This window comes from Cygnus olor, chromosome 1 (assembly GCF_009769625.2).
Source record: "Cygnus olor isolate bCygOlo1 chromosome 1, bCygOlo1.pri.v2, whole genome shotgun sequence".
Lineage (NCBI taxonomy): Eukaryota > Metazoa > Chordata > Aves > Anseriformes > Anatidae > Cygnus > Cygnus olor.
In genome coordinates, this window is record NC_049169.1 from 194,974,067 (window position 1) to 194,990,409 (window position 16,343).

At 40.6% G+C, this 16,343-nt stretch overlaps 1 long non-coding RNA gene across 1 annotated transcript; it reads left to right on the forward strand.

The window, feature by feature from the left end:
• Positions 1-2,953: 2,953 nt before the first annotated feature.
• On the forward strand, positions 2,954-15,871 carry LOC121063597. Its single transcript, XR_005816082.1, has 3 exons — positions 2,954-3,466; positions 6,452-6,454; positions 15,861-15,871. It is a non-coding gene; the product is annotated as an uncharacterized LOC121063597 (long non-coding RNA).
• Positions 15,872-16,343: the final 472 nt, after the last annotated feature.

Sequence of the window (16,343 nt, forward strand, 5' to 3'; positions counted from 1 at the left end):
TCATGAGTCCAGATTTGTCAGGCTGATTCAGTAATGGGGCAAGCAGAGCTTAAGGTGTTAAAAATCATTTCATGTGTGGTGAAAGGGATTTGCATTGCTCATATAACATTCCTGCAGTTTATTTCAATTAAAAATCCAGGTGTTACAAATTACATACATAAAGAATTTTGCACAGTGAAGAAATGATATTTGTTCTTAAGTAAACTAACTCCTTTTAATAAAGAGCCGATATTGGCTTGTCAGACTACAGATCCAATGTTAGTTATAATTTATAAATCACTAGCCATTCTGTTTTACCATAAGAATTTTGGAACTATTGTGATAAAAGTAGTCTGGAAAAAAATCAAGCCAAGCAACCAACCAAACAAAAAACAAACAAGAAATTACTGTCTTCATTCCCCAAAATGCCTGAAGACACGCGTACATCTCAATCATAAATATGGAAATACAGGAAACAAGGCAATGGGAACAGAGCAAGAGAAGCTCATGGAGCTTGAATCCACAGTATAAAATATTAGAAGTATTTCCAGTGAGCTGCCTGGGCCTCTACACGTTCTTGCCTGTGTTGGTTCAAAAAAGATTCTTTTCATTTAAAATCAGGCTGCAGTGACATGAGTTAGCAACTAAGCAAATTGTATGTGTTTTCATTCCCAGAGATGAAGCTTAACCAGAGTTCACTTGTGGACAAATTTAATTCAAGTGGTTTAATGGAGGGAGAACGACTTTCACAATGTCTTTTTTTTTTTTTTTTTTTGGGGGGGGGGGGCTCTCAGCTCTGTAAGACAACTGCAGTTCAGATCTTAAACGTGTATTTTTTTCTGCTCTCAAAATGCCAGTCAAACCTCTGCCAACAGGATCTGGCCCAGAGAGTGAGCCCAGCTGCACATTCAGCCTTTCCAGTCCATTATTGTATTTCAAATTACTTGGATCATAGGGGAGACATTTTAAACTTCTATGTATTTCCTACTAATTTTTCAGTATGTTTAAGGTAGCACTTGCCATCTGCCTAGCATGAGTAATAGCCAGTGTGTTCTGGCAGTGATGCCAGAGCTCACCTTTCAATCTAACTACTGCAGAGGACAGCAAAATGGAAGCAGACAGATTTAAATGCTACCAACAATTTTTAATTTCTCTTTTGATGTAGACTTGCTATGATTCATGTGAATGACTGTATGTTCTTGGTCTGGCAGTTTGAAGGCTTATTTTATTTGTCAGAAGAACACGGTACATAAGGAGTCTGCCTGTATTTTTCACTCTGGCTAGTTTTGCCCCAAGAACACAGCAGCTTGGTGTTACGGCAGTAGAAAACTCTTCTAGCATTTTACAGTTAATGAATTAGTATGTGACTAATTGCCTGCTGTGCAATTATTCCATTTAGTTCACCTCTACTTATGATAATTGATTATAAGAGGTGAACTATGTGGCACATCTAGGCTGTTCTTGGGACCTGCACTGAGATTCCTTCTTATTTTATGTAGGTAGTAGTGGAGGGTCCAGGTGAATTTCAGTCTGGTACCAAAATTCTGTGCACTTCAGTGATTGTTAGAATACACATTTTCTTCTGAGTTTCTTTATTTACCTGTTACTGTGCTCTTGAGTTATTCTGGTCTCCACTTTCAGAAAGGGAAGAATTCACATTCCCTGTAAAAGATATGACCAGAAGCCTAGGGGGATTAGAACTTGCTAGTATTGATAGAAGGAGATGCTGACATAAACAGGAATGAAAATAAGGTCTCCTGTGTCTCTACACATGAGAATGATTTCTTCCATATTGTTCTCACTGTACAATAAATCAAAGAAAAATTGTCACTAGAAGATGATTCCTGCTTGAAACTGAGGTCAGAATTTTCAAGCACTTGACAGTATTCCCCTAAATGACAAATGAGGAATTCTGAAAAACTGGAGCCCTCAAATCTTCCTTTGTAAGGACAAACATTGTGTTTACCCTCTTTCTTATCCTCCCTGATTATCCTCCACAACTTCTCAAATAGAACAGCTACTTCCTCTGAGACTGTTTTAGCCAGTTCTAAGTATCTTAGACTGATATTTACCAGTAATATTCTTCCTCCATTACGTTGAGTCTAAGCTGCAGATATAGACGGAAAAATGACTGAAAACATTACTTGCATTTTATATCCTCCTTATATATATACACACACTATATATATATATGACATATATACATATAAAATATATGTATATATTATTTTCTCTCTCTCTCTTTATATATTTGTCAGGACACAGACTAGGTACAACTCTAATAATGACTGGTGATGTGGAAAATGTAGGTTCTGCATTCATGTGGTTACTTTTCTGCCACCTGGCCTGGGTAGCACTGCAGCAGGCAATACTGGTGTAGGATCTATACCTCCACACCCCTTTCCTTTCTCCCTTCCACTTACAACCAAAAAAAAAAAAGTCAGGAGCATATCACAGTTTTGCACTGTAAAGATAATAGTGTTTTTCAACTGCCAGCTGGATCCTTTTCTGAATAGGGAAGTCTTTAATGTAATTGCCTTAAACACCCTAATCTAACTGTGAATTCCTTATTGACATTGTGAGAAGGTAATTAGAAAGCAGTTTGTTTTTATTTATTTAATTTGTTGTATTTTCTTTTCCCTGGTCCAATAAGATTATGTCCAATTGAAATACAATTACTTCTAGAATTCCACAGACAAACAACAGCACAGGGGAGCACTTTTCATACCAGGGAAACCCTTTCTCTCCCATTTTCCCTCCTCCCCCCACCCCCCCTTGCCTGTCAGTGTAGTGTTTTTGGGAGGATTTGTTCTTTTTTATTTATTATTATTATTATTATTATTATTATTATTATTCTTTTTTTTTTTTTTTTTAAAGCGGATAAATCTGCAAGCAACATCAGCTGAAGTAGGTGCAGATGTCATCAAAGGGGTCCTTCAACTTTCCTCAGGGGGTTTTCTCGTTGAGGTAGGGGGGTTCTCCTTCAATCATCTCAATGGCCATTATCCTCAGCAACCAGATATCCACTTTGGGCCTGTAGGCTTTCCGTGTCACCATTTCAGGCGCCATCCAGTACGGGGTCCCCACCATGGTGCTGCGCTTGCTCTGCTCGGGAGTGATCTGGACACAGAAGCCAAAGTCAGCTGGAAAAGCAAAAGAGGAGGGAAGAAACATAGTTAAAAATCAGCAGGTTTCTCCAAAAACAACACGTAGTGATGCCAGAGCTGTGGTACAAGCTAGCCTGTTGCACTGCCTGGGACATTGCTGTTGCAAAGGAGGGGTGGTTTTGTGGTTAATAAGGTGTTCAGGAGTAAGCCTCTAAATCTGACTCACTGAGGCCGTGAAGATCACAGAGCTGCTGACTTGTCTATGTAAAGGATGGTGATCAGTAAAGAGCTGTATATGGATGCTGTGAAACTTGGCAGTGCAGCATTTTGCAGCTGTAACACACTGTGTAACACATGGTCTCAAGCCTGTTCCTGGGTATGTGAAAACAGAAACCAATGCCCAGTCTGTCCTCCCTGCACCCACACCCACCAGTATTATCTGGCCATATTTTCAGTCCCAGAGATATTGTTTCCCAAGAAGATGTACCATCTCTCAAACAGGATTTGCTTTCTAGAGCAAATACTGTGTTCAGAATAAATGTAAGTACCTAATTTGATACTTAGTATTTTCTTTGAGAAGACAGAAAGACGGAGAGCCTTCCTGTGAAAATTGCTTGGCCCTGTCTTATTTGCATTTGACTTTCCAAAAGGTCATAGAATCATAGAAAAAATAAGGTTGGAAAAGACCTTCAAGATCATCTATTCCAACCACCCCCCTACCACCAATGTCACCCACTAAACCGTGTCCCTACGCACCAGGTCCAACCTTTCCTTGAACACCCCCAGGGACGGTGACTCCACCACCTCCCTGGGCAACCCGTCCCAATGCCTGACTGCTCTTTCTGAGAAGAAATATCTCCTAATTTTTTAATTGTTGAAGAGTAGTTCTCTTTGTTCAATTCTTTTTTTTAATTGTTGAAGGGTAGGGGGATGACGTTTCAATTTTTCCACTCACCAGTGACATCGCCTGAATGCCAGGACTTTTCAGCTATGATGGCTTAGCAACTCCATCAGCCAGTTCCCTCAGGACCCTGGGATGCATGTCATCAGGACCCATAGACTTGTACCTGTTTAGATTCATCGGGTGATGTCGAACCTACTCTTCACTTACAGTGGGTGGGACTTTGATCCCCCAGCCTCCACCTACGGGTTCAGGGAAATGAAAGACTTGGGAAGCTCATCTACCAGTGCAGACGGAGGCAAAGAAGTTGCTGAGTACCTCAGCCTTCTCCATGTCTGTCGTGACCAATTACTCAGCTATAGAAACTCACTCCTAATAAAAGAAATTAGTCACCTATAATTGCTTACACACTACTATTTTCACTCCTCAGTCTATTTTAAATGCTAAAGGTGCATGGTGGTCCTCAGGGACTCCTCCTGTCACCCCAGCGTAGCAGCCCGAAGGGAGCTGGGTCCTCTCTTGTGCTCTTCCTTGAGGCTCTGTGCAGAAGGGCTGCCACCTCTCGCACAAGGGCTGGGGTATGGGAAAGAAGCACTCGCACAACACCTGAGAATCGTCAAGAGTTCTTTATTGCCGGGTGTTTGGTGGCTCCAAGCTAATGCTTGGGATGGAGCCTGAGCGACGATGAGTAGGGAGCTTGCCGGGCCCTGCTGCGAAGCTGTTGGTGTTCTCTGATGGCACAGAGCAAAAAACTTCCGGGGTAGTCCCAGGTCTGATGTGGCTGAGGTGGATCCACTTCCACGGGTTCCTCTGCCTCTTCTTGTGGACCCACCTCCATGGGCTCCACGGTGTTAGGCAGGAGGACAAGCCAGGTCCTTGCCCAGGACTGCCCACACAGGATGCCTTCCATCAGGAGTATTTTCAGGCCAGGGTGCCGAACCAGGGGGTCGCCCAGTTCCATGGCTTGGTCCCATGCCACTCTCCGCTTGATTTTCATGCATGGATTTGAAGCTGCCGTCTTTTTTACGGCCACGGCTGGGTCCCATGTTGTATTCTGGCCAACAGGCATGCCTCTGCTCCCCACGTCTCTCTGCCTCACGCTCCCGCCTTTGCTCCACACCACCGCTGCGCTACTGGTTAGGCCCAGGCCCCCTGCTGCTGTATGTCTGAGGGGCTGGCCTGTTCCACGCGTTGCTGCGGTACCAATGATAACGCTGATATGTGTCTATGGGCTGGGCACCAGCGGTCCCTCGGGCACTGATGTCTTTTGTGCCAGAGGTGTTTTCCCTCTGCCCATGACACATCTTCCTCTCATTAGCTGCCATCCTTCTCAGTGCTTCCTCAGACCGCTTCGCTGTCCTCACACCGAGGAGGGCTGCCGCTCGCCTTGCTCCTTCTCTAGCCTTCTTCCTGCCGCTTACGCTGGCTCTCAGAGGACGGAGTAGCTGAGCAAGTGGTGTGCCAGTGGCAGGGGGGCCTGTTTTATAGGGCCCGGGGCAAAGGTGGGGCAGTGGTGGCCACTGTGACCTCAGCAAGGCTCTGTGATGGAGTGGCCCGTGCGAGGCCAAAGGCGGCTGTGTTGGGAGAGGCCTGGAAGATGCCCTCACGTGGAGGAAGGAGGAGGGCTGGGGGGGCTGAGGGCCCCCTTTTATAGGGCTGGCTCCCCCAGGCCGTTTGGCTTGCCAGAGAGAAAGGCTGCCCCATGCAATCCCGCCTCAATCCATTTTTCTCCAGGTCTCCAAGGGTTAGAATCTCTTGTTAACAAAAGAAAACACCACCAACGAAAACAAACCAGACCAACTCAAAAGTCTAAAGCAGTCAAAACTGAAGTACCCATCGTGACTGTTCATACCTTGCAAAAGTTTTTACTGCACATTTGGTAAAATTCTGCAACACGCATATGTGTGGGGGGAATAGAAATTACATCCAGACCCTGAGTCTGGAAATTTGTGCCTGAACAGGGAAAAGCAAGGGATATGTTTAATCTACAGGCTCCAGCACTCTCTTCTTATAAAAAAGACAGCACTTAAACTTGATAACTCCTTACAAATAACAAGTGAGGAATAAAGATAGGACATCAGCATTCCTCAAGAGGGAGAAGAAACATGAAATGGAGTTAGAATTAAACATTTCCTTTACACACACACATGCACTGTGTATTGTAGAGTACAACATGAGTGCACGTCTAGTGTTCCCTACCTGCATTCCCAGTTGGATTACTGGTGTCTTATCTCTGTGCCCTGCAGTACACCCTTTTATAAATCATATGCTTGATTCACCGGGGGGGGTGGGTGGGTTAGGAGCTTCAGCTGAGAGTAAGGTCCTCTGGTGGGAGTCGTTAGATATTCCTCGACCTCTAAGTAACACAGAAGCATTGAAATGAGTAAGAGGAAGGAGACTGAAGTGCTAAAAGGGGGAAAATTTTGTTTAAAAAGACTTTGGCAAAGCCAGAAACAGCAGTCAGAGTGTCTGATCAGCACCCTTGTGCCTTCAGCAGGAGAGATCAAGCAAGCAAGGTTGGTCTTGTGTCCTAGCCTGCAAGGGCAACAAGAGCCACTGTGAAACACTCAACTGGATTTTATTTTAAAAGTTTAAACAAGACAGCAGGACGTGCAGCTACCCTACAGCTGGGATGTATTGGCTAGACAAGGCATGCGCATGTACACAGGGGTGTTCTCTCTAACGGAAGAGCATGCATCTCAAGCAGTTTTCCCAAAACAAAGCCTCTGATCAGCCTGGAGAAACACACACTTTCAGCCCACGTGCAACACTTAAATGTTCTTTTCTGCTTTTCTCATTTTCCACAGGTAATTTCTGCTCTTTCCAAGAAGAGGGTGCCTGCCCAGCACCACTTTCTCTGCAAAAACACACCCCTTCCACAGAATTTCACAAGCAGACTTTATCCTTTCGATGAGGTAGCTCTTTACAACCATGCTTATAACATGGAACACAGCACCATATAAATTCAGCATCACAGTGGATGCTGCAGCATGAAAAGTACTTTTTTTGGCATCAGAGGAAAATGTTAAGGAAACAGTTGATAGGCTTTTGATATACATGCAGAGCAAGCAAGTGTCCATATACTCTCTCTCTGATTCCCAGAAGAGGTTCTGGGTCACATCCCTCCATTCCATCTTCAGAAAATGAGCTGCCAAGATTAAAGCCTGAAGCTCACCTATCTAGGCACTGTTTACCCTACAAAAAGCCAAACCTGTAGTTAATCAAGACTGCTTGTTTCTGATGAGTGCAGCAGGCTGGAAACCCTGCTGCAGCTCCACTGGAACTAGCTTTAGCATAAGGTGAATGATTCGGGCTTGACACAATGCATCATAAAGATCTGTGAACTTCATGGGAAGAGTAGTAGTACTTTTTTCTTACTATTTTGTGTATCTTCAGTTCTGGAAGTACTTCTGCGGAACCTCTAGAAATCTGTGGCAGCTCTGTAAAATTTTTGGTGACCAGACTTCAGAGTAAGTTTGGAGCATTAGGTTCATATGGCAAACTATAAATTAACAGCCTTTTTTCTATATTTTCCAATTTCAGCATTCACATAGCTATAAAGAGATCTTTAGGGTGAGAAACATTTTCTCCAAAAGTAGCAGGAGTCTGGAGTGAGCTTGTGAATTCCTAAGCAGATTTGGGCTTGCACTGGCAAAAGTGAGGAAAAAAAGAAAAGGAAAAAAAAAAAAAAAGATCGAGAGGAATTTCTTATATGTTGATTTTCACAGGTCAGCTGCAGCCAGCAGATGTTTAGTAGGATGACACTCTACTCAGTTTGAGAAACAGGAGGAAGTATAACAGCTGTTCCAAAGCAAACAGGCAAATATGTGATAGGGTCTGTTCACTAACTGTGTGTACTGTCTTTTCCTTCCACATTACTGGCCTCATGTATAGCAATCATGGGGTACTCTAGCAATGAATAATGTTTCTGGCCTTAGGAGACATTTCATTAAAGGCCTAGAAAAGCCTGTGCAGGCTGCACTTCCTCTAAAAGACATTTAAATAACACTGATTTTGAATGCAAGACAAAAGTTTATATCTAAGTGAAAACTTGTCTGACTTGTGGATTTTCTTTTCTTTCTTTCTTTTTTTTTTTTATCTCCTTCCAAGAAATAAATAATATTAGATATAATATTCATCTCCTCCCAAGATATAAGCAATATTATAAACATAACAATGTAAAATCACTGAGTTTCATATTTTGTTAGTGAGAAGACTTGAGAAATGGAAAGACAAATATCCTGATGAGAGCAGTCTTCTTTTGGGTGTGCAAAAAAATGGCCTATGTTTGTTATGTTAGAGTATGGACACGTATGGTGGACATCATTTCATTTACAAAGTTAAGTCTGGGGAAAGCTTAGAAGACTGGTATTCTTTTTCCCATGCTCTGGGCAAAGCTTTTAGTGTAGATGTAAGCAGCTTATGCAGTGCACTATACACAGCATATTTCAGTTCGTCTCGGCATATCTCCATTTATTAAAAGAAACATTAAAGCAGCGTTCATGAGCTTCAGAAGACACCATTTCCTAATGGGATGGAGCAAGCCCCTGAGAAAATGCCGTTCCATTTAAGTACAGCCAGCAAAATATTTTGGATGGATACATTAAACACTTTCTTTGTGTTTGGAAGAAACTTTTATTTTGAAGAAAGTAAAACTGCTTGTTGCATGGGAATTAAATGAACTGCTTGGAAAGTCGGAGGTCTAAAGAAATAGTTTCTTCTGGAAGATCAAGTTGAGGATGTATCCTTCTGTCAGACTGCATTTTCTTCTTTTTCACTGTTATAGTCAATGAACCTACACAGATTCAAACCCCAGGGTGCATTTTAGTTGCCTAAACATCTGTGACAAGTGCAATATGAGATACCTTGTTTACCTTCCCATTGCCATTCTTAGGTCAGGCATGGTCTTTTATCAGATATGTCTGTCAACAAACATGTCATAACCATGAAGACATCTCAGGTACTCCAGTGTTTTGCAAGTGACTGTATAAGTTAATGTGACTGAACCAAGCTCCCGATGACTTAATTATCAGTACTTTTGTTTCTCTACAGGAAACACTTTGACTGATATATCCTAGAATTGCGTTTCTTCTGTTGTGGTTATAAAGACTGGTGACTCACCTTCACAGCTAGATTTGATTTACACAGTTAGATCTCTCTCCTAGTTGTCAAATTCCGAGTTCCTCTGTGGCAGTAAAAATCATGTTTATTAATCCTTTTGCTGATGATTTTGATGTTCTAGAGCAACATGTTATCCCACCACCCTAATCTTGAAAAAAAAAAAAAATATATATATATATATATATATATATATCCAATATCCCAGACCTTTTTCCATTTAACAATGTCATCTAACTTTCTCATCAGGAAATTTCATGGGCATGATTTTTATGACAAGGTGAAGATATTAAATATTATATCCAAGAATATGGGGACTTACTTCATCAGTAACAACTTCAATTGCTTTCTCTCAGTCTTGTCTCTTCTTCAGAAGTAATAGTAAACTTCATTTTTTTTCCAACTTAAATATATTTTTTTCCTATTTATAGTCTATCAAGTACTTATCTGAAATTCTGGATAAATCATACCTACAATATTTCTTTTGTCTAGAGCATCATTTATCTAAACAAGTATTGTCAGATTATTCTGGTTGTGTACTTCCAGCAATACCATATGCTATAATGGGCCATGTGCTAAATTTTTCTATTGGATAACAACACTTTCTCATCTTTTCTTCTCATCCCCAAAACTATTTCAAAATAGGTGTCTTACAGTAATAGGTCTTTTCCCCACACTTTCCCCTCATTATTGTTACTCACAGGTAGAATAGTTGCTATTCTCTCTTAATCTACTATTAGTAGGTTTTAAACAGAACTGGTTTCAACATATGTTCTTCTTGCCGCGATTCATTTTGATTCAAACTTCCTGATGGTTACAACACCACAGAGCAACTTACCTCTGCTGTTCATCCAGCTGAAGAGCCAAAGATGGTGTGTACTTTGCCCAAGTCTAAGTCGGCAATATGTGTGTTCATACCTTCCTGTTGTCTCATCTACCAGTAAAATATGCGTCTGCAGACCAGCTGACCAAGCAATTATTTTTTCAACAAATTTGTAAAGTGGAGCTATATAGCTCTGGCTTAAAAGACTAGCTGACTTTAATAAATATGAGTTAATGTATTTTTTTTAATTATCAATAAGCAAAGTATTTCTCTTTTATTTTTAGCTATTGAAGTTGAAGTATATCTGCCTATATTCTCATTCCAAGAGAACCTATGCTGCAGTCTTTTTGTCAAAATCAAGTAACTTCACATCCTTAGTTAGAAATAATGTTAATTTTCACAGTATTTGGATGCTTCAGAGTTGAGGGATGAGCTGGCAAACTAAATTTTTATTAAAATTAATAGAAAATATACTGCCAGTTGTATAATAGAGTATGAAAAATCAGTGATGCCTAACTGAAAGTGTTATGAAATTTGGAAGATATTTTTTCATATAGCTAAATTTTAAGGTAAGAGTTACTGTTAAAAGCAAGAAGTCGTCTTTTAAAAATTTAAGTTTGTGTCCAGCTGAGGGAAAACTAGCTAAAGAGAAATGTGCAAATAACAAAAGATCTGTTGTTTGTACAACAAACAAAGAGCTTTTGGAGCAATTTATGAGAGATGTAAAGAATACATCTCTCAATCTCATGTTAATAGATGATCAGTGCGTCAAAGAAAATAAAGCTGAAAAAGGAAAAAAAATATAGTTCTCCTGGTGTCCTTATTCCTTGCTAAGGAGTTCATAAATGCTTCTATTCCCTGCAGATATGTCAGAGGAACTGTTTCATATCAAAGTGTTGGCTGAACTTACAGAGAAAATAGACAAAATAAACAGTAACTAATGACCATCACTAGATGTAATGTGTCCAAGGGATCTAGAAGAATGCTAAAATGAAATACCTGAATTATTTAACTCTGGTGTTCAACTGTTAGGTTAAAGCAGTTTTGATACCATAAATCTAGAAAGTGGCTGATGATCCACCACAGTTTAAGACTTCACTGTGAACACCCAGGGAACTATCAAATAAAAAACAGGATTAGCAGATGTCCTGGTTTCAGTTAGGATAGAGTTAATTTTCTCTTAGTAGCTGGTAGGGTGCTATGGTTTGGATTAGGATGAGAAGAGTGCTGATAATGTGCTGATGTTTTAATTGTTGCAGAGCAGTGCTTACACCAAGCCAAGGACTTTTCAGCTTCTCGCTCTGTCCTGCCAGCAGGCAGGCTAGGGATGCAGCAGGAGCTTGGAGGGGACAGATCCAGGACAGCTGACCCAAACTGGCCAAAGAGGTATTCCATACCATCTGATGTCATGCTAAACAATATATAGGGGTGGCTAGCCGGGGTGGGGGGCCGGCTGCTCGGGGATAGGCAGGGCATCGGTCAACAGGTGGTAAGCAATTGCAATTGTGCATCACTTGTTTCGTACACATTATTATTATTATTATTATTATTATTATTATTATTGTTATTTTCCTGTCTTAATAAACTGTCTTTATCTCAACTCAGGCTTCACTTTCCCGTTTCTCTCCCCCATCCCAGAAAGGAAGGGGGAGGGTGAGCGAACGGCTGTGTGGTGTTTAGCTGCCGACTGGGTTAAACCACAACAGCAGACATGAATAAATACAGAACCCCGAGGAAGAGGGAATTCCAGTTTTGTAAGAAGGTGTATGTCCTCACTTTTCTGTTAGACTTCTTTGGAGAAGTCAGCATGCATATGGACAAGGAGGTTTATTTGACGTCGTCCATTCCAGAAGGTAATCAATAGCAACTCTCAGCAAATGTTCTCCAAGTTGTCAGTTTTCTGTAGGAAGAAAAAAGACATCATTCACATAGCATATAATGGTTTAAAAGGTTTAAAATCCAGGATTCAAATAGACTCAGCAGAGTTTTCAGTGAGCATTGAAACCTGTATCTATTGATAAATAATGTAGAGAAGACGGTTTAAACTGAACGTTTGTTGGTTATACTGGAGAAAGAAAGGTGAGGCCCAACTATAAAAACAGTGGAAAAACGTCACAATACTGAATAACCATGAGATGCAATGGCAGGTGAAATGCAATGCAGATGAAGGGAAAGTGATAAACTTAAAGGGAAATTGTGCTAACTTCACACATACAGTGTCAAATGCCAAGTTAAATATTGCCATCCCAGAGTGAGACTTTAATATATATACTCCCATGAAAACATTATTTCATAGGTCAACAATGGTCTAAAAAGCACAGGATATCAAGAGTTATTAAAATTAAGAATAGAAATTTTATGTCATTGCTTAACAATATGACACACCTACAACCTCAGAACTATTGGAACCTTCATCCTTTCAGCTTCAGGAAAGGTGAAGTAGAATGGAACCGAAAGGAGAGAGTAATGTTTCAGAGTCAGGAATGACTTCTTCAGGAATGAATCATTATATAGACTAAAATTTTGAGCTTGGAAATGGAGACGACATAAGAAATACAAAATCCTGAGTGGAGCAAAGAAGATACAGGCAACCAATGAATGACCACTAACCCTACTAATACAAGACCTAGTGAAGCTATTAGGAGGCAAGTTCTAAAGAAACGAACCAGTCCAGTAGCAAGCTAAGAAACAGGTATCCCTGTAATATTGCACATGATAACAATTTATTTTAGCTTGTAAAGTGCCTGACAAAAATATGGGTCAGAATCTATTTGGGGCTATTATATAGGTTACTTCATATTTAAGTACAACATATCAGAATGTTCCTGCTAGTTCATTGTCAGGAACATTTAAATATCAAGACAAGCTTTTTTTTTTTTTTTTCTTCTTATTCTACTGCCTCATGCTCTGCTCATGCACTGCTGACAAGTACCGCAGACCAAATACTGGGCCAAAGGAATGTAGAGTCTCACTCTGTACCTCCATCTATGCTGTCATGTATTCATGCCATTTTTCTGACCAATTTTGTTCAGTGTAGTTCTACAGTTTGATTATGATTTTCTGAAAATGGCATTTCTTTTGGCATGTGCTCTTCTTGATGCTCAGATTTGTCTTCCATCTATCCAGATCAGCTCACTCCATTTTTACCTATTTTGGTTTTCTTTTTCTTTTCTTTTCTTTTTTTTTTTTTTTTTTTTTTTTTTTTTTTGACAAAATAAACATCCTGCTTAGGTTAATTAAATAGGTTTCTTTATTCAATTACATGTTGTTCTTACCTTGCTATTGACTCTATTGACTAGAAAGAACTACCTTAGTATTTCTAACCCTAATAACATATCGATAGCCATGCCTCATCAGTAGTCCAGGCCTTGCCTTTCTGTTCTTACTACTATTGTTTTAGTCCTATTATTCAAAAATATATTCAACCATATCTAGGGGAGGCAAGTCTGCAGTTTCCCTTTGAAAAAGTCTCCCACTGTTGAGTCATCTTACCAGAAATCATTATCATTTATGTTTATATTAAGGACAAGAAGGTTATCAGCAGTAGTCAGCATGGATTTATGAAGGGGAAATCATGTCACATGACAGCCTTCTATGATAAGATGACTGACTTGGTTATACGAGGGGAACGCTCTCTTGAGATGTTTGCTGATGATACAGAACTGGAAGGAGTAACTGATAAATCAGATGGATGTGCTGACATTCAGAGGGACTTTCACAGGTTGGAAAAATGGTCCAACAGGAATCTCATGAAGTTCAGCAAAGGGAAATGCTAAGTGCTTCCTCTGGGGAGGAATAACCTACGTCATCAGGACAGGCTGGTATCAACTGGGTGTAAAGCAGCTTTTCAGGGAAGGAAATCTGGATTCTGGTGGGCAAAAAGTAGACCATGAGCCAGCAATGTGCCCTTGCTGCAAAGAAGGCCAACAGCCTTCTGGGCTGAATCAGGCAGAGCATTGCCAGCATGTCGAGAGAGGTGATTCTTCTCCTCTGCTCAACCCTGGTGAGACTCATCTGGTGTGCCGTGCCCAGTGCTGTTCTGCCCAGTATGAGAGAGACTTGGACATACTGGAGCAAGTCCAGTGAAGTGACATGAAGATGATGAAGGAACTGACATATAAGGAGAGTCTGAGACAGCTGGGACTGTTCAGCCTGGAGAGGAGAAGGCTCAGAGGTTTTGCATCAGTGTCTATAAATATCTGATGCGGTGGGGAGTAGGAAAGAAGACAGAGCTAAACTCTTTTTTTTTTTTTTTTTTTTTTTTTTTTTTTTTTTTTTTATGGTGAGGGTGGTCAAACAATGAAACGTTGTCCAGAGAGGCTATGATGTCTCCATCCTTGGAGATCTTCAAAGGTCAACTGGACTGGGAAGCCTGCTGTAACTGACCCTTAGCTGAGCTAGGATCTTGATGACTCCATCTCGAGATGGAGTGTCTTCCCACCTCAGCCAGTCTAACTTCATGTTTATTATGTTTTTAAAAATCCCTTGTTGTCAAATTGTAGTAACTGAAATTAGTTTAAAGTCTAGCTGAGATGCCAGAGCACTTACTCCGAGAACAGTGTCCTTATTTATTCTTTCATAAGCCTTTGTTCCTGAAATATGTGAAGATATATAGTTATGGACATGGGAGGAAAGAAAAGAATGTTTTCTCAGTGATCTGTGCCTAATTACCAGGGTCAGAAATGTTCAATTTCAGATTACTCAAATTGTTTGTATTGTAATCATTTCTTGTTCCCAATTTAGCAAGACTATAGTTCTTACAAGATAGCTATTTCCATAAGTTGAAATATTATTCCATCTGTATGATTTTAATAATTTACACACTTAGAAAGTAATACATGATGTTAAAATAGGAAAAGAAAAAATATTCAGAAAAGTATCTAAGAATTCCCATATTTCAGCTATGTTTTCAGGGATGCCATCTGAGCTTGTGTTCTTTGAAAAAGACGCCTATCTAAACCTGAGTTTTTCCCAGCACTGTCTTTTCTTTTAAATTCTCTTGCAATTTTTATGATGTGGCTGATTACTATATCCCATAAGAAGTTTAATAACTGAGCTTTCTACACAACTGGCACAACTTTTAGTCTATGTCAGGTTATTCTTCCTAAAGTAAATTAATAAAAAATCTCCAAAGAAAAGAACTTGTATAGAAAGCCAAAGCAAAGAAGCAGTCAGTGGTAGTGTCCAATAACAGTACAAAGAAGTGTATACTTGCTCAAAAACTGTAATTTGGTTGCCAAGGTGATACACAAAGAATACATGAAAGTTAAGAATATTTATCATTTATGCAGGCTCAAGGTCTTTATATTCTTCAAGAAAGATGTGTTTCAGGTGATACAGACATATTAACACTCCAATAAAATAATTATTTAAACTTTTCCAACAAGAAGAATTGCAGAGTCCTGCCCCTGGGGAGGAACAACCCCAGGCACCAGGACATGCTGGGGGCTTCCCAGCTGAAAGGCAGCTCTGCAGAAAAGGATCTGGGGGTCCTGGTGGGCACCAAGTTGTTAGCCACTAAGAAGGCAAACAGTGTTCTTGGCTGCATTAGGCAAAGTATCATCAGCAGGTCAAGAGAAATGATCCACTCACCACTGGTGAGGCTACGCCTGCTGTCCTATGTCCAGTTCTGGGTCTCCCAGTACCAGCGAGACCTTGAGTTACTGGATAGTCCAATGAAGGGCCACCAATGAAGGGACTGGAGCACCTCTCCCATGAGGAGAGGCTGAGAAAGCTGGGAACGTTCTGCCTGGAGAAGGGGAGGCTCAGGGGCAATCTCATCGATGTCTATAAACACCTGAAAGGAGGGTGCAAAGAGGATGGAGCCAGGCCGTTTTCAGTGGTGCCCAGTGCCTGGACAAGAGATAATGGGCACAAAATGGAACACAGGAGGTTCTGTCTAAACATCAGGCAGCACTTTCGTGCTGTGAAGTTGAGGGAGCCCTGGTACAGGTTGCCCAGAGAGGTTGTGGAGTCTCTTCTTTGGAGGTTTTTAAAAGCTGCCTGGACATGATCCTGGGCAGCCTGCTCTGGCTGTCCCTGCTTGAGCAGGGGTTGGACCAGATGGAACCAGACGTCCCTTCCTACCTCAACCATTCTGTGATTCCAAGCTTCTGTGATATTTAATCTGATAACATTTAAAGACATTTAGATGATATCTAACATTTGAAAGATACAGAAAATGGCAGCCTCACCTGTAATTAGCTTGTAGTCCAAAAGAACAGTTTATAACCTGGGAGATTATAGTAATACCCACTTTCAAGTACCATAAATTGATGCATAACTCAAACATAAAAGCATTATAATGGAAATAATTGAGGTTGCTAAGAGACAAAAGTACCATGAAAAGTAAATCACTACTTTCATTTATCTGTTTATTCAAGCAATAAAGTCGTTATGTGTTTTTGTACCACTG